Source organism: Leopardus geoffroyi, chromosome B4, assembly GCF_018350155.1.
Source record: "Leopardus geoffroyi isolate Oge1 chromosome B4, O.geoffroyi_Oge1_pat1.0, whole genome shotgun sequence".
Taxonomy (NCBI): Eukaryota; Metazoa; Chordata; class Mammalia; order Carnivora; family Felidae; genus Leopardus; species Leopardus geoffroyi.
Window position 1 is genome coordinate 82144442 of NC_059341.1, and position 17946 is coordinate 82162387.

A 17946-nucleotide genomic window follows, 5' to 3' on the forward strand; every position below is an offset into this window, starting at 1 on the left:
CCCTCATTTCTTCTGGAATTATGAGGCTCAGCCTCACGTTCTGTCATGGAGAGGGATGTCTTGAGGGAGAGTGTGCTGCTCTTTGGCAGGTAAACTCCAGAGCCTGCCCTGTGGGGAGGTGTCCCGGGGCCATGGATTTCCCCCCTCCCCCCACCAGCTGGCCTTCCTGAAGTTCTGAACCCAGGCATCAGGCATTGTGTTGCCTGCAGGTCCTGCAGTCTGGACCTGGCAGAGGTGGACTAGTGATATTGATAAAAAAAGAAAAATATTTGACAATAAGGTCCATATCCTCCCTCTGGGACTAGCGGTGTGCATCAAAATCGTGGGTTGTTATCCTCCTATCCACAACCAATCTGAGGATTCCAGAAGGTAGGTGAACCCTTTAAAACACCATAGTCTTCTCTTACATCAAATTCAAAGACACTTTCTTGTCCCACCTTTCTTTTAATTCTGAAGAGATGGCAATTAGTAATTGAAGGCATAATGGTCCTATAGGCAATTTACCTATATGACTGATGGATATTATTTCATCTATCCGTATCCCTAAAGCACATTTCATTGGAAATATTAACCAAAGGTACATACTGTAAATTCACAACAGATGTGTAGCTCCCTGTAAGTTGCATTCTGACCTTGTCACATGTGTCATCAAAGATATTATTAGTGACTTTTCAGATAAGCTCTCAACATCAAGATGGTCATGTTAGAGAATCTGGTATAAATGGAATTTCACAGATTCTAAATGAGGAATGATTTTTCATTTTTAATGTTTCTTTTTTTGAGAGAGCCCGAGCTGGGGAGGGGGGAGAGAGTGGGAGACACCAAATCTGAGGCAGGCTCCAGGCTCTGAGCTGTCAGGACAGAGCCTGACACAGGGCTCAAACTCATGGACTGCAAAATCATGACTTGAGTCAAAGTCGGACGCTTAACCGACTAAGCCACCCAAGCGCCCCAGGAATAATAGTTTATTGGCAAAGAAGGAGAAATTAAAGATAGTGTAAAGGATGTCTATTTTTAATTGAAATATTGTTCACACATTTGTTGTATTAGTTTTAGGCATACATTGTAGTCATTCCACATGTCTATACATTATGTTGTATTTAACCACAAGTGTAGCTATCATGTGAAAGCATACAACAGTATTATTACTGGATTGACTCAATTCCATTGGCTGTCCCTTGTATCCCTAGGAACTCATTCACTGCATAGCTGGACGCCGGTATCTCTCTCTCAAAGGTGTCCATTCTTTAACCTAAGTATTTTGGTGGTAAACACAATTACCTCTTGTTCAGCATGTGTAAATTGGAGGTCTATTTTTCTGTGAACATTGCTTAAAACATTACAAATGATGTCATTACGTTAATAAATTCGGTTTCATTCTTCACTCACAAGAAAGGAGAAGGAAAAGATTTCTTTGTGTCCCAGGCCCTGTCACTAAAACCCTTCCCAATGTGGAGAACAGGCTTAGTTGCCCAGAGCACCTTTGGTTAGTCTCTCAGCTGAGCAACCAGGACCTTCAACATTGCGGGAATTCCCATGGTGGCCAGCAGAGAGAGCTGGAGCACCACAGACCGGGAGGGGTGGGTTCCTCTGCTGGGTAGTGATGGCCAGCAGAGGGCGCACCATCGGCTTTTCTGACCCAGGGCACCTGAGAGCAGGAGGGGTTTCTATTGCTCCCAGAGGACTCAGGGCCTCTGCCGCTGCCTCAGTACAGAGAGCAGAGCTGCATTTCCAGCAGGTTCTGCCGCCCGCCCCAGGGGAGACGTTGGGAGCTTAGCAGAAACTTAGCATATCCTGAGTCATCAGAGAGAAGCTGCCTTGTTGTACTGAGTCCTGAGGAGGGGGCGCTGGGTGGCTTCCCTGGACAAGCTGGTTGCTGAGCTGCACAGGCCTTTGCATTTTCTGAGCTGTTCCCGTGTTTCATTCCTCCCGTTCCCGGACAGTATTTGAAAATGACGTATTTTACTAAAGGACTGGTGGATTGCGGAGTCCCACGACATCACCTCATAGATGCAGTCGATGGTTTGTTCCAGATTCAGGCTTGTTTCCGGGAAGAAACCCTGACAGAAATTCAGAAGAACGGGAGCTGCATTCAATTAGGATGTGGATACATGAAATGCTCGTCTCAGGACCTTCTAGAAGAATGAGCTGGGACCCGTGTTCCGAGTCCTGCTGGAACCAGAGATCGAGGTAAGGGCACAAACTGTCCCCCACATCATACATGCTTTTTTAAAAATTTCATGGTTATTTTTCCAACCTAGTGAAGTGATTGAAAACTACAGAAAACCTGGTAGGTACCTGTCATTAACCTTATGTTATCTTTTAATTTAAATGCCAGTGAGTAAAGATACAGTGTAATGTTAGTTTCAGGTGTACAATATAGAGCAACACTTCCACACGTCACCCGGTGCTCATCCCAGGTGCACTTCTTAATCCCCATCAGCTGTTTCACCCATTCCCCCACCTCGCTGTGGAACTCCTCAGTTTGTTTCCTAGTTAAGAGTCTGTTTGTTTGTCACTGTCTCCTTCCCCTCCCCCCTTTGCTTTTATTGCCATGTGTTAGTGAAATCATCGGGTATTTGTCTTTCTCTGACACGCTTATTTCACCCAGCATAACATTCTCTCGCTCCATCCACCTCATGGCAAATGACAAGATTTCATGTTTTTACGGCTAAATAATATTACATTCCATATACTACATCTCAATTTATTCATCAGTTGATGGATGCTTGGGCAGTTTCCGTAATTTGGCTGTTGTAGAAAATGCTTCTGTAAACATCAGGGTGCATGTATCCCTTTGAAGAATTATTTTTTTATTCTTTGTGTAAATACCTCTTAGTGAAATTGCTGGATCGTAAGGTAGTTCTATTTCCAGTTGTTGTTTTTTTTTTTGACAAATCTCCATGATGTTTTCCAGAGTGGCTGCACCAGTTTGCATTCCTACCCACAGTGCAAGAGGGTTCCTCTTTCCCCACATCCTTGGCAACACCTGCTGTTTCATCATTCATTGATTTTAGTCATTCTGACAGATGTGATGTGTTATCTCATTGTACTTTTGAATTGTATTTCCCTGAAGATCAGAATTGTTGAGCATCTTTTCATGTGTCTCTTGGCCATGTGTATGTCTTCCTTGGGAAAATGTGTATTCGTGTCTTATACCCATTTTTAATCTGATTTCTCATTTTTTGGGTGCTGTATAACTATATATTTTGGATACTAACCCTTTATCAGATGTTGTTTGCAAGTATCATTTTGTAGGTGTTTTAGTTTTGTTGATTATTTCCTTGGTGATGGAAGCTTTTTATTTTTACGAAGTCCCATTGATTTTTGTTTGTGTTTCCCTTACCTCAGGAGATATATCTACAAAGATGTTTGTACAGGCAATGTCAAATAACATACCACCCTTGTTATCCTCTGGGATTTTTATGGTTTCAGGTTTCACACAGAGGTCTTTATCCATGTTGGATTTATTTTTGTGTATGTTGTAAGAAAGTGGTCTGTTGTTGTTTTGTTTTGTTTTGCAGGTTGCTGTCCAGTTTTTCCAAAACCATATGTTGAGGAGATTTTTTTTTAAGTTTATGTATTTATTTTTGAGAGAGAGAGAGAGCATGCAAAAGAGGGGCAGAGAGAAGTGGAGAAAGAGAATCCCATGCATGCTCTGCACTGCCCTGAGATCATGACCTGAGCTGAATCCACAGTCACACGCTTTGGTGACTGAGACACCCATGTGTCCCAAGACTATCTTTTTTTTTCCATTGGATAGTCTTTCCTGCTTTGTTGAGAATTAATTGACCATATAGGTGTGAGTTCATTTGTGGGTTTCCATTCTATTCATCTACACCTCTGTGTTTTGTTGTTGTTGTTGTTGTTGTTGTTTTGCCAGTACCATACTGTTCTGATCAGTACAGCTTTGTAACATAACCTAACATCTGGAATTGTGATGTCTCCAGCTTTGCTTTTCTTCTTCAACTTTGTTCTGGCTGTTTGGGGACTTTTGTCATTCCATACAAATTTTGAGATTATTTGTCCCAGTTCTGTGACAAATGTTTTTGTTAGTGTGATAGGGATTTCATTCCCTGTGTAGATTGTTTTGAGGAGTGTAGACATTTTAACAGTATTTTGTTCTTCCCACCCATGAACCTGAACTGTATTTCCATTTCTTTGTGTCCTCTTCCATTTTTTTCATCAGTGCTTCATAGCCTTGAGAGTACAGGTCTTTCACCTCTTTGGTTAGATATATTCCTGGTATCTTGTGGTATTTGTGAACCTGTTAATGGGATTGATCCCTTACTTTATCTCTGTTAATTCATGATTCGTGTATAGAAATGCAATACATTTATGTACATTGATTTCTGTATATTGTGACTTGTCGAATTCATATATCAATTCTAGCAATTTTTAAGGGAGTCTTTCATGTTTTTTATAGAGCACATCATGTCAGTTCCAAATAGCGAAAGTGCTACTTCTTCCTTGCTGATTTGGAGGCCTCTTATTTCTTTTTGTTGTCTGATTGCTGTGGCTAGGATTTCCCATACTATGTGAATAACAGTGGTAACAGGGCTCATCCCTGTCTTGTCCCTGATCTTGGAGGAAAAACTTTCAATATTTCCCCATTGAGGATGAGATTAGCTGTGGGTTTTTCCTAGATGACTTTTATTATGTGCAGGTAGGTTGAGTCTCAATGTACTTTGCTGAGGGTTTTTATCATGAATGGATGTGACATTTTGTCAAATGGTTTTCCTGCATCTGTTGAAAGCATCATATTGTTCTTATCCTTTCTTCTATTACTGTGGTGCATGTTGATTGATCTGTGAATGTGGAACCACCCTTGCAGCCCAGGGATATATCCCACTTGATTATGGTAAATGATTCTATTAATGTATTGTTGACTTTAATTTGAAGGTACTTTAATGAGAATTTAGGCATACACAGTCATCAGGCTATTGGTCTGCAGTTTTATTTTAAAAATTTTTAACATTTTTTTAAATGTTTCTTAGAGTACATAAAAGTGGGGGAGGGGCAGAGAGACAGGGAGAGAGAGAATCCTGGCCATGCCCCACACTGTCATGGCAGGGTCCAACATGGGACTCGAACCCATGCACTGCAAGATAATGTCCTAATCCGAAATTAAGAGTTGGACAGTAAACCGACCGAGCCACACAGGCACCGCTTCAGTTTTTGGTTTTAGTGGAGGCTTTATCTAGTTTTGGTATCAGGGTAATGATGGCCTCATAATATGAATTTGTAAGTTTTCCTTCTTTTTTATTTTTTATAATAATTCAAGGAGAATACATATTACCTCTTCCTTAAGTGTATGGTAGAATTCATCAGTGAAGCCATCTGGCCCTGAACTCTTGTGTTGGGGGGAGATTTTTTTAATTACTGATTTGATTTCTTTGTTTTCAGATTTTAGGTATCTTCCTGTTTCAGTTTTGGTAGTTTGTGTGTTTCTAGGAATTTGTCCATTTTTCTCAGTGTCCAATTTGTTGCATATAGTTTTTCATAATATTATCTTCTAATTGCATTTTTGTGGTGTTGACTATTATTTCTCCTTTCTTATTTGTGATTTTATTTATTTGAGTCCTTTCTTCTTTGTGAAAAGTCTGCCTACGAGGTTTTCATGTTGATTACTGCTTTCAAAGAACCAACCCCTGGTTTCATTGATTTGGTCTAGTGTCTTTTTGGTTTCTATATTCCTTATTTCTGCCTTAATCTCTATTATTTCTTTCCTTCTGCTGTTCTTTTTCTCATTCCTTTAGTTGTAAGTTAGGATTGTTTGAGATGTTTTTTTGCTCTTTAAGGTAGGCTTGTATTGCTATATACTTCCATCATAGACTGCTTTTGCCGCATTCCAAAGGTTTTTACCAGTGTATTTTCATTTTCATTTGTTTCAGTGTATTTTCTCATTGATTTCCTATTTGACCCATTCATTTAGTAGCATGTTATTTAACCTCCCTTTATTTGTGGCCTTCCCCTCCCCCCCCCTTTTGTGGTTGACTTCAAGTTTCCTAGCTTTGTGGTCAGAAAAGATGCTTGGTCTGATCTCTGTCATTGGGTACCTCTTGAGGCCTGATTTGTGACCTACAATGTGATCAATTCTGGAGAATGCCCCATGTGCGCTTGAAAAGAATGTGTACTCTGCTGTTTTAGTATGGAGTGTTCTGAATATTCAAATCCATTGTTTCCTTGTTGATTTTCTGTTTATAGGTTCTGTCCATTGATGTGAGTGATGTGTAAAAGTCTTCTACTATCGTTATATTATTATAAATGAGTTCCTTTATGGTTGTTGCTAAATGTTTTATATACTTGGTGATCGCATATTGGATGCATCAAAATTTACAATCACTGGATATTCTTGTTTGGCTGTGCCCTCTAGTATGAGATAGTGTCCATCTTCATCTCTTGTTATAGCTTGTTTGTTTTTTTTTAATTTAAGTCTCAGTTGACATACAGTGCATTCTCGGATTCAGGAGTAGATTTCGGTGATTCGTCCCTTACATACAACACCCAGTGCTCATCACAAGTGCTCTCCTTAATACTCGTCCTCCATCTAGCCCAGTGCTGACCCTTGTCCCTCCATCAACCTTCAGTTTTTTTTCTCTAACATTAAGAGACTCACGTGGTTTGTCACCACTCTTCTCTTTTCCTGCCCCCTTCCCATGTTTTCATCTGCTTTGTTTCTTAAATTCCACATGAGTGAAATCATATTTGTCTTTCTCTGATTGACATATTTCACTTAGCATAATACATTCTGGCTCCATCCACATCATTACAAATGGCAAGATTTCATTCTTCTTTTTTTTTTTTTTTTTAATTTTTTTTTTCAACGTTTATTTATTTTTGGGACAGAGAGAGACAGAGCATGAACGGGGGAGGGGCAGAGAGAGAGGGAGACACAGAATCGGAAACAGGCTCCAGGCTCTGAGCCATCAGCCCAGAGCCTGACGCGGGGCTCGAACTCACGGACCGCGAGATCGTGACCTGGCTGAAGTCGGACGCTTAACCGACTGCACCACCCAGGCGCCCCAAGATTTCATTCTTCTTAAAGCTGAGTTATATTTCATTGTATATAAGTATGTATGTATATATGAACATACACATATGTATATATGCATATACGTATGTATACACACACACACACACCACAACTTCTTTATACCTTCATCAGTTGATGGATACTTGGGCTTTCTCTATGTTTGGCTACTGTTGATAATGCTGCTATAAATACTGGGTGCATGCAATGTCACTATTAGGTATTTACCCAAAGGGTACCAAAATAGAGTCTCGGTTTTAAAGTTTATTTTGCCTAATATAAGTATTGCTACTGGCTTTCTTTTGACATTATTGGCATGATAAATGTTTCTTCATTCCCTCACTTTAAATCTGCAGGTGACTTAAGTCCAAATAAGGCTCTATAGGCAGCATCTAGATAGGTCTTGTTTTTGTTTGTTTGTTTGTTTTGTCCATTCTGACGCCCTATCCAATGTCTTTTCATTGGAGCATTTAGTCCCTTTATATTCAGAGTGATTATTGATAGGTATATATTTAGTCCCATTCTACTAGTTGTTTTGTCATTGTTTCTTGATGTTTTCTCTGATCCTCTCTTGTCTGTAACACTTTTAGTCTTTCATTTCCACTCAAAGAGCCTGATTTAAATATTCTTTTCTTTTGACTGGTAGTACATTTCTTTACTTATTTTTAATATTTCTTCTTTTTTAAATTTAAGCCCAAGTTAGTTACCTTATAGTGGAATACAGTTTCAGCAGTAGAATTTAGTGATCCATCAAGTACAAAATATACCCAATACTCATCCCAAGTGCCGCCCCTAATGCCCATCACCCATTTACACCATACCCCTCTTCAGTAACCCTCCTGGAACCCAGAGTTTCTTCTCTGTATTTAAGAGTCTCTTATCGTTTGACTCCCTGTCTGTTTGTATCTTTTTTTTGCTTTCCTTTCACTATGTTCACCAGTTTTATTAAATTCCACAGATGAGACAAATCATAGGATATGTGTCTTTCTCTGACATATTTTGCTTAGCATAATTAAGTCTGGTTCCATCCATGTTGTTGCAAATAGCAGGATTTCATTCTTTTTGATTGCCGAGTAATAGTCCATTGTATGAATATACCACATCTTCTTTATCCATTCATCTGTCAATGGTCATTTGGGCTCTTTGCATAATTTAGCTATTGTTGATAATGCTGCTATAAACATTGGAGTGCACGTGCCACTTCGAGTCAGCATTAGTGTATCCTTTGGATAAATACCTAGTAGTGCAATTGCTGGGTCCTAGTGTAGTTCTATTTTAGTTTGTGTGACGAATCTCCATACTATTTTCCAGAATGGCTATACCACTTTGCATTCCCACCAGCATTGCAAAAGGGTTCCCTTTCCCTGCATCTGTTGTTTCCTGAGATGTTAATTTTAGCCATTCTGATAGGTGTTAGGGGATATCTCATTGTGGTTTCGATTTGTATTTCAGTGATGACGAGTGAGATTGAGCATCTTTTCATGTGTGACCAATCTGGATGTCATGTTTCTTAAAGTGTCTCTTCATGTCTTCTGCCCATTTCTTAACTGGATTATTTGGTTTTTGAGTGTTGAGTGTGATAAGTTCTTTATAGATTTTGGATACTAACCCTTTATCTGATATGCCACCTGCAAATATCTTCACCCATTTCATTCAGTTGCCTTTTAGTTTTGCTGATTGTGTCCTCTGCTGTGCAGAAGCTTTTTATGTTGAGGACTCAATAGTTCATTTTGGTTTTTATTGCCCTTGCTTCTGGAGACATGACAAGCGAGAAGTTGCTGCAGCCAGGATCAAGGAGGTAGATTGCCTGTTGTGTCCTCTAGGATTTTGATAGTTCCTGACTTATATTTAGATGTTTCATCGATTTTGAGGTGTGTGTGTGTGTGTGGATTAAGAAGAGTGTCAGGGGTAGGGTTAGCGTTAAGGTTAGGTCCCAGGAGACTCCAGGAGCTGAACCCACAGTAGTGCAGTGGTCTCCATGAAGGGTTGAGTTGACGGCACAATGGAGGGTTCCGGTCAGGATTAGTTTTGGCTTCCAAGGCCACACAACTCTATGGGCCCCTGGTCAGGCAGGCCTCATGAGTCCTCTCGGGCAACTGCAGCTGGGCATGAGAAATGACATGGTTAGGTTCCAGGTTCGATGCCGAGTGACCCTGCACCATTTCTGGACCCCAGGCATGTGGTGTTGTCACACATGGGAATTGGGTCCACATGAGGAGAGAGCCTTAGCTAGGGTTAGGGTCCTGACCAGGGACGTGGCCAGTGCCAAAGGGACTCCAGTCTTGTAATCTCCCTCAAGTGCTGAAGTGAGGGTCCATGCGACGGTGGGGGTCAGGTGTAGGGTTATGGTTTGAGATCGGGTTAGGTTTCGGTTGAGGGTTCTGGTCAAGTTTAGCGTTACGGTTAGGGTTAGTTCCCAGGAGGCTCCAGGGGCTGAACCCACAGCAGTGCAGTGGCCTCCCCGAAGGTTTCAGTTGAGGACACAAGGGAGGGTGCTGGTCAGAATTAGTCTTTGGCTTCCAAGGCCACACAACTCTATGGGCCCCGGTTGATTAGGCCTCACGAATCCTCTCAGGCAGCTGCAGCTAGTCCTGGAAAAAGACATGGTGAGGTACTAGATTCCATGCCGAATGACCCTGCACCGCTTCTGGACCCCAGGCGTGTGGTGTTGTCAGACTTGGGGATTGGGTCCCCATGGGGAGAGAGCCTTACTAGTGTTAGGGTTCATTCCAGGGACATTGCCAGGGCTGAAGCGTCTCCAGTCTCCTGATCTCCATCTCGGGCTGAGGTGAGGGCCCATGCAACAGTGCAGGTCAGGTGTAGGGTTAGAGTTCGAGATTGGGTTAGGTCTCAGTTGAGGGTTCTGGTCAGGGGTAGAGTTAGGGTTAAGGTTAGGTACAAGGAGGCTCCAGGCGCTGAACCCACAGCAGTAGAGTGGTCTCCCCAAAAGGCTATGTTGAGGGCACTAGGCAAGGTCCCGGTTAGGATTAGACTTTGGCTTCCAAGGCCACACAACTCTATGGGCCCCTGGTCAGTTAGGCCTCATGAATACTCTCTGGCAGTTGCAACCAGGCCTGGGAAACTACATGGTGAGGTTCGACGTTCCATGCCGAGTGACCCTGCACTGCTTCTGGAACCCAGGCGTGTGGTGTTGTCAGACTTGGGGATTGTGTCCACATGGGAAGGCAGCCTTAGCTAGGGCTAGTGTTCAGTCCAGGGACGATGCCAAGGCCGAAACGACTCCAGTCTCGTGATCTCCCTCGAGAGCTGAAGAGAGGGCCCATGCGACGGTGAGGGTTAGGTGTAGGGTTAGGTTTCGAGATCGGGTTAGGTTAGGGTTAGGGTTAGTCCCAGGAGGCTCCAGGCGCTGAACCCACAGCAGTGCAGTGGTCTCCCGAAGGGCTGAGTTTCGGGCACAAGGGAGGGTGCCAGTCAGGATTAGTCTTTGGCTTCCAAGGCCACACAACTCTATGGGCCCCTGGTCGTGTAGGCCTCACTAATACTCTCGGGCAGCTGCAGCTGGGCCTGGGAAATGACATGGTGAGATTCCAGGTTCCATGCCAAGTGAACCTGCACCGCTTGTGGACCGCAGGAGCCTGGTGTTGTCAGACTTGGGGATTGGGTCCCAATGGGGAGAGAGCCTTAGCTAGGGTTAGGATTCATGACAGGATGAGGCCGATGCAGAAGCGACTCCAGTCTCGTAATCTCCCTCGAATGCTGACGTGAGGGTCCATGCGACATTGCGGGTCAGTTGTAGGGTTAGGTTTTGAGATTGTGTTAGGTTTCGGTTGAGGGTTCTGGTCAAGGGTAGGGTTAGGGTTAGTGTTAGGTCCCAGTAGGCTCCAGCCGCTGAACCCAGAGCAGTGCAGTGGTCTCCCCGAAGGTCTCAGTTGAGGGCACAAGGAAGCGTGCCGATAGGGATTAGTCTTTGGCTTCTAAGGCCATAAAACTCTATGGGCCCCTGGTTGGGTAGACCTCAAGAATCCTCTCAGGCAACTGCAGCTGGGCCTGGGAAAAGACATGGTGAAGTTCCAGGTTCCATGCCGAGTGACCCTGTACCACTTGTGTACCACAGGCGTGTGGTGTTGACAAACTTGAGGATTGGGTCCCCATGGGGAGACAGCCTTAGCTGTCTTAAGGTTCAGTTCAGGGATGTTGCCAGGGCCGAAGCGACTCCAGTCTTGTGATCTCCCTCGAGGGCTGAAGTGAGGTCCTCAGTGACGGTGTGGGTTAGAGTATGTTTAGGGAACGAGATTAGGTTAGGTTTCATTTGAAGGTTCTGGTCAAGGGTAGGGTTAGTGTTAAGGTTAGGTCCCAGGTGGCTCCAGAAGCTGAACCCACAGTAGTGCAGTGGTCTCCATGAAGGGTTGTGTTGAGGGCACAAGGGAGGGTTCTGGTCAGGGTTAGTCTTTGGCTTCCAAGGCCACACAACTCTATGGGCCCCTGGTCAGGTGGGCCTCATGAAACCTCTCGGGCAGCTGCAGCCGGGCCTGCGAAAAGACATGGAGAGGTTCCAGGTTCCATGCTGAGTGACCCTGCACCGCTCCTGGACTGTAGGCTCGTGGTGTTGTCAGACTTGGGGATTGGGTCTCCATAGGGAGAGAGCCTTTGTGAGGGTTAGAGTTCCGTCCAGGGACATGGCCAGAGCCGAAGCGACTCTAGTCTTGTGATCTACCTCGATGTCTGAAATGAGGGCCCATGCGATGGTGTGGGTCAGGTGGTGGGTTAGGGTTGGAGATCGGGTTAGGTTTCAGTTGAGGATTCTGGTCAAGGGTAGGGTTAGGGTTAGGGTTAGGTCCCAGGAGGCTCCAGGCTCTGAACCCACAGCAGTGCAGTGGTCTCCCTGAAGGCCTAAGTTGAGGGCACAAGGGAGGGTGCTGGTCAGGATTAGTCTTTTCTTCCAAAGCCACACAGCTCTATGGGCCCCTCTTCCGGGAGGCCTCACGAATCCTCTCGGGCAGCTGCAGCTGGACCTGGGAAACGACATGGTGAGCTTCCAGGTTCCATGCTGAGTGACCCTGCACCACTTCTGCACCCCAGGCGCATGGTGTTGTCAGACTTGGGGATTGGGTCCCCATGGTGAGAGAGCCTTAGCTAGGGTTAGGTAAAGTCCAGGTATGTCACCAGGGCCGATCGACTCCCGTCTTGTGATCTCCCTCAATAGCTTAAGTGAGGGCCCATGCACCAGTTCAGGTCAGGTGTAGGATTAGGGTTCGTGATCGTTTTAGTTTTCGGTTGAGGGTTCTGATTACGGGTATGTTTAGGTTTAGGGTTAGGACCAGGAATCTCTAGGCGCTGAACCCACAGAAAAGCAGTGGTCTTCCCGAAGGGCTGAGTTGAGGGCATAAGGGAAGGTGCCAGTCAGGATTAGTCTTTGGCTTCCAGGGCCACACAACTCTATGGGCCCCTGGTAGGGTAGGCCTCACGAATCCTCTCGGGAAGCTGCAGCCAGGCCTGTGAAACGACATGGTGAGGTTCCAGCTTCCATGCCGAGTGACCCTGCACTGCTTCTGTATCCCAGGCGTGTGGTGTTGTCAGACTTGGGGATTCAGTCCCCAGGGGGAGAGAGCCTTATCGAGGGTTAGGGTTCTGCCAAGGGACGTTGCCTGGGCCGAAGTGACTCCAGTCTCGTAATCTCGCTCGAGGGCTGAAGTGAGCGCCCATGCGACAGTGCCGGTAGGTGTAGACTTAGAGTTTGTGATCTGGGTAGGTTTTGGTTGAGGGTTCTGGTTAGGTGTAGGGTTAGGGTTAGGTCCCAGGAGGCTCCAGGTGCTGACCACAGCAGTGCAGTTGTCTCCCCGAAGGGACAAGTTGAGGGCACAAGGGAGCCTCCCATTCAGGATTAGTCTGTGTTCCCAAGCCTGACAACTGTATGGTCCACTGGTCGGGGAGACCTCATGAATGCTCTCGGGCAGCTGTAGCCCTGCCTTCGGCAGGACATTGTGATGTTCCAGGTTCTATACCGAGTGATCCCGCACCTCTTCTAACCCCCGGCGCGTGGTGTTCTCAGACTTTGGTATTGGGTCCCCATGGGGAGAGAGCCTTAGCTATGGTCAGGGTTTTGTCCAGGGACTTCACCAGGGATGAAGAGACTCCAGTCTTGTGATCTCCCTGAGGGCTGAAGTGAGGGCCCATGCGACGGTGCAGGTCAAGTGTAGGGTTAGGGTTGGAGATATGGTAAGGTTTCAGGAGTGAGTCTGGTTAGAATTAGAGTTAGGGTTAGTGTTAGGTCACAGGAAGCTCCAGGCGCTGAATGCATTTCTCTCCCTGAAGGGCTGAGTTGGCAGCACAAGGCAGAGTGCCATTCAGGATTAGTGTTTTTGTTCTAAGGCCAGAAGTATATGGGCCTCTCATTGGGTAGGCCTCAGGAATTCTCTCGGGGTGCTGCAGCTGGGCCTTTGAAATGACATGGTGATGTTCCAGGTTCTATGCCAAGTGATCCTTCACCGCTTCTGGAGCCCAGGCGCATGGTGTTGTCAGACTTTGCTATTGGTTCCCCATAGGGAGAGAGCCTTAACTAGGGTTAGGGTTCGGTCCAGGGACATCGCCTGGGCTGAAGTGAATCCATTCTCATGATCTCCCTCGAGGGCTGAAGTGAGGGCCCATGCGACGGTGCAGGTCAAGTGTAGGGTTAGGGTTGGAGATATGGTAAGGTTTCAGGAGTGAGTCTGGTTAGAATTAGAGTTAGGGTTAGTGTTAGGTCACAGGAAGCTCCAGGCGCTGAATGCATTTCTCTCCCTGAAGGGCTGAGTTGGCAGCACAAGGCAGAGTGCCATTTAGGATTAGTGTTTTTGTTCTAAGGCCAGAAGTATATGGGCCTCTCATTGGGTAGGCCTCAGGAATCCTCTCGGGGTACTGCAGCTGGGCCTTTGAAATGACATGGTGATGTTCCAGGTTCTATGCCAAGTGATCCTTCACCGCTTTTGGAGCCCAGGCGCATGGTGTTGTCAGACTTTGCTATTGGTTCCCCATAGGGAGAGAGCCTTAACTAGGGTTAGGGTTCGGTCCAGGGACATCGCCTGGGCTGAAGTGAATCCATTCTCATGATCTCCCTTGAGGGCTGAAGTGAGGGCCCATGCGACGGTGCGGGTCAAGTATAGGGTTAACATTCGAAATACGGTTAGGGTTCTGTACAGGGTTCGCGTTAGGATTAGGGTTAGTGTTAGCATTAGGTCTTTGGAGGCTCCAGGCATTTAAACCACAGCAGTGCTGTTGTCTCCCCGAAGGGCTGAGTTGAGGGCACAAGGGAGGGTGCAGATCAGGATTAGTCTTTGTGTTCCAAGGCCAGACAACTGTATGGGCCACTGGTGGGGTAGGCCTCAGGAATCCTCTGAGGCAGCTACAGGCAGGCATTCGAAAGGACATGGTGATATTCCAGGTTCAATGCTGACTGATCCTGCACCGCTTCTGGACCCCAGGTGTGTGGTGCTCTCAGAGTTTGCAATTGAGTCCCCTTGGGGAGAGAGCCTTAGCTTGGGTTAGATTTCAGTCCAGGGATGTCACCAGAGCTGAAGCGACTCCAGTCTCGTGATCTCCCTCGAGGTTTTAAGTGAGGACCCATGCGACGGTGCCAGTCAAATGTAAGATTAGTGTTGGAGATAGTGTTATGTTGAGGGTTCTGGTTAGGGTTAGGGTTAGGTTTAGAGTTATGTCCCTGGAGTTTCCAGGTGCTTAACCCACAGCAGTGCAGTAGTCTCCCCAAAGGGCTAAGTTGAGGGCACAAGGGAGGTTGCCAATCAGGAACAGTCTTTGGGTTCCAAGGCCACACAACTGTATGGGCCACTGGTTGGGTAGTCCTCAGGAATCCTCTCGAGGGCATCTGCAGCCGAGCCTAAGAAAGGACATGGTGATGTTCCAGGTTCTATGCCAAGTGATGCTGCACCGATTCTGGACCCCAGGCACCACTTCTTGAGCTTAGGCGTGTGCTATTGTCAGATTTTGGTATTGGGTCCCCATGGGGAGAGAGCCTTAGCTAGGATTTGGATTCGGTCAGGGACATCACCAGGGCTCATGTGACTCCAGGCTCATGATCTTCCTCAAGGGCTGAAATGAGGGCCCATGCGATGGTGTGGCTCAAGTGTAGGGTGAGGGTTCTGGTTTGGGTTAGGTATCAGGAGGCTCCAGGAGCTGAACCCACAACAGTACAGTTGTCTCCCCAAAGGACTGTGTGGAGTGCACAAGGGATTATGCCAGTCAGGATTAGTCTTTGCATCCCAAGGCCAGACAAATGTATGGGCCACTGGTTGGGTAGGCCTCAGGAATCCTCTTGGCAGCGGCAGCCAGGCCGTCAAAGGACATATTGATGTTCCAGGTTCTATGCTGAGTGATGCTGTACCGCTTATGGATCTTTGGCCCGTGGTGTTGTCAGACTTTGATATTTGGTCCCCATGGGGAGAGAGCCTTACCTAGGGTTAGGTTTTGGTCCGGGGATGTTGCCAGGGTCGAAGCGACTGCAGTCTCGTGATCTCCTTCGAGGGGTGATATGAGGGCCCATGTGACGTTTCGGGTCAAGTCTAGGGTTAGGATTTCAGACACGTTTAGGTTTCGGGTGAGGGTTCTGGTTAGGGGCACATTTTGCATTAGGGCTAGGTCCAGGAAGCTCCAGGTGCAGAAACCACAGCAGTGCAGTTATCTCCCTGAAGGGCTTAGTATAGTGTACAAGTGAGGGTGCTGGTCAGGATTAGTCTTTGGGTTCCAAGGCCAGACAGCTGTATGGGCCTCTGATCGGGTAGACTTCAGGAATCCTCTCAGGGTTAGCTGTAGCCAGGTCTTGGCAAGGACATGGTGATGTTCCTGGTTTTATGCTGAGTGATCCTGCACTTCTTCTGGATCCCAGGCGTGTGGTGTTTTCAGACTTTGGTATTTGGTCCCCATGGGGAGAGAGCCTTAGCTAGGGTTTGGGTTCGGTACAGGGACATCGCCAGTGCTGACGCGACTCCAGTCTTGTGATCTCTCTTGAGGGCTGAATTGAGGGCCCATGCGACGGTGTGGGTCAAGTGTATGGTGAGGGTTTGACATATGGTTAGGGTTCGGTTGAGGGTTCTTTTTGGGGTTATGGTTAGGGTTATGGTTAGATCCACAATGCTCCAGGCGCTGAACCCGTAGCAGTGCAGTTGTGTCCCCAAAGGTCTGAGTGTAGTGTACAAGGGAGGGTGCTGGTCAGGATTAGTCTTTGTGTTCTAAGGCCAGACAAATCTATGGGTTCCTGGTCGGGTAGGCCTCAGGAATCCTCTCGGGCAGCTGCAGCCGGGCCTGGGAAACCACATGGTGAGCTTCCAGGTTCCATGCCGAGTGATCCTGCCCCGCTTCTGGACCCCAGGTGCGTGGTGTTGTCAGACTTGGGGATTGGGTCCCCATGGGGAGAGAGCCTTAGCTAGGGTTAGGGTTTGGTACAGAAATGGCTCCAGGTCCAAAGGGACTCCAGTCTTGTGATCTCTCGAGGCCTGAAGTGAGGGCCCATATAACGGTGCAGGTCAAGTGTAGGGCAAGTGTTCGACATATGGTTAGTTTTCAGTTGAGGCTTCTGGTTAGGGTTAGGGCTATGGTTAGGTTTATGTATACATTCCAGGAGGCTCCAGGCGCTGAACCCACTTCAGTGCTGTTGTCTTCCCCGAAAGGCTGAGTGGAGTGCACAAGGGAGGGTGCCAGTCAGGATTATCCTTTGGTTTCCTAGGCCAGAGAACTCAATGGGCCAGTCATCTGGTTGGCCTCAGGAATCCTTCGGGCAGCTGCAGCTGGGCCTTGGAAACAACATGATGATGTTCCAGGTTCCATGCCCAGTGGTCCTGCACCGCTTCTGGATCCCAGGCACGTGGTGTTGTCATACTTTGCTATTGGGTCCCCATGGGGAGAGAGCCTTAGCTAGGGTTAGGGATCGCTCCAGGGACGTTGCCAGGGCCAAAGCGACTCCAGTCTTGTGATCTCCCTCGAGGGCTGAAGTGAGGGCCCATGCGACGGTGTGTGTCAATTGTAGGGTTAGGTTTCGAGATAGGGTTAGGGTTCGGGTGAGGTTCCTGTTTATGCTTACAGTTAGGGTTATGGTTAAGTCCCAGGAGGCTTCAGACACTCTGAAAATCTGAAATAGGCTCCAGGCTTTTAGCTGTCAGCACAGATCCTGATGTGGGGCTTGAACTCCTGAGCCATGAGATCATGACCTGAGCTGAAGTTGGATGCTTAACTGTCTGAGCCACCAAGGCACCCCTGGAGAATATATGTTTAAAGTATCATTTAAAATATATTAAAAATTGAAATTTAAAAGTCATGTAATTCTCAAGGACATGATTCAAATTTCTTTTATGAGTACTGAAACAAATATATTCCACAAAAATACAAAAATCTTACTGGGTAAATACATCTCTGTTCCTCATATCATCTTGGCATATTAATACTTGTAGTCCTGAGGGACTTGACCAGTGTGCCCAATAGACCTTCCATAATATGTATTATTGAGAAATACATATTGAATTGCAGTCTTCATAACTTAAGGAAAACATAGACAGTTCCATGAAAATTCTATATTCTCCCCTATGAAATAAAAACTCTTGCATAGTTAATAGTACTTCTTTCTAATGATCCTGAATCATTTTCCCAAGGCCAGTCACAATTAAATATTACTACTAATATACATCAACCACTTAATGCCAGTGCAAGCAAGTTAGTCTGCCCTAAGTATCTGTTTAGTTCCGAAGATTTGTACTAATCAACAAAATTACACATTGCTAAAAATATCACTGGGGTGCCTGGGTGGCTCAGTGAGTTAAGCATCTGACTTTGGCTCAGGTCACTATCTCACAGTTCATGAGTTCGAGCCACACATTGGACACTCTGCTGTCAGCACAGAGCCCCCTTTCAGATCGTCTGTCCCCTTCTCTCTCTGCTCCTCCTTCACTTGTGCACTCTCTCTCTCTCTCTCA

The 17946-nt window shown here is 46.2% G+C and overlaps 1 protein-coding gene across 3 annotated transcripts in view; it reads left to right on the plus strand.

Annotated features, from left to right (window-relative positions):
* The first annotated feature begins 1614 nt into the window (after positions 1-1614).
* LOC123590229 (olfactory receptor 6C1-like) overlaps positions 1615-17946 on the plus strand; it is a 144939-nt gene continuing 128607 nt past the window's right edge. For all 3 annotated transcript variants that reach the window (XM_045463145.1, XM_045463146.1, XM_045463147.1), the window contains exon 1: positions 1615-2190. The gene's annotated coding sequence lies outside the window, so the exon portion shown is untranslated. The remainder of the gene's footprint in view (positions 2191-17946) is intronic.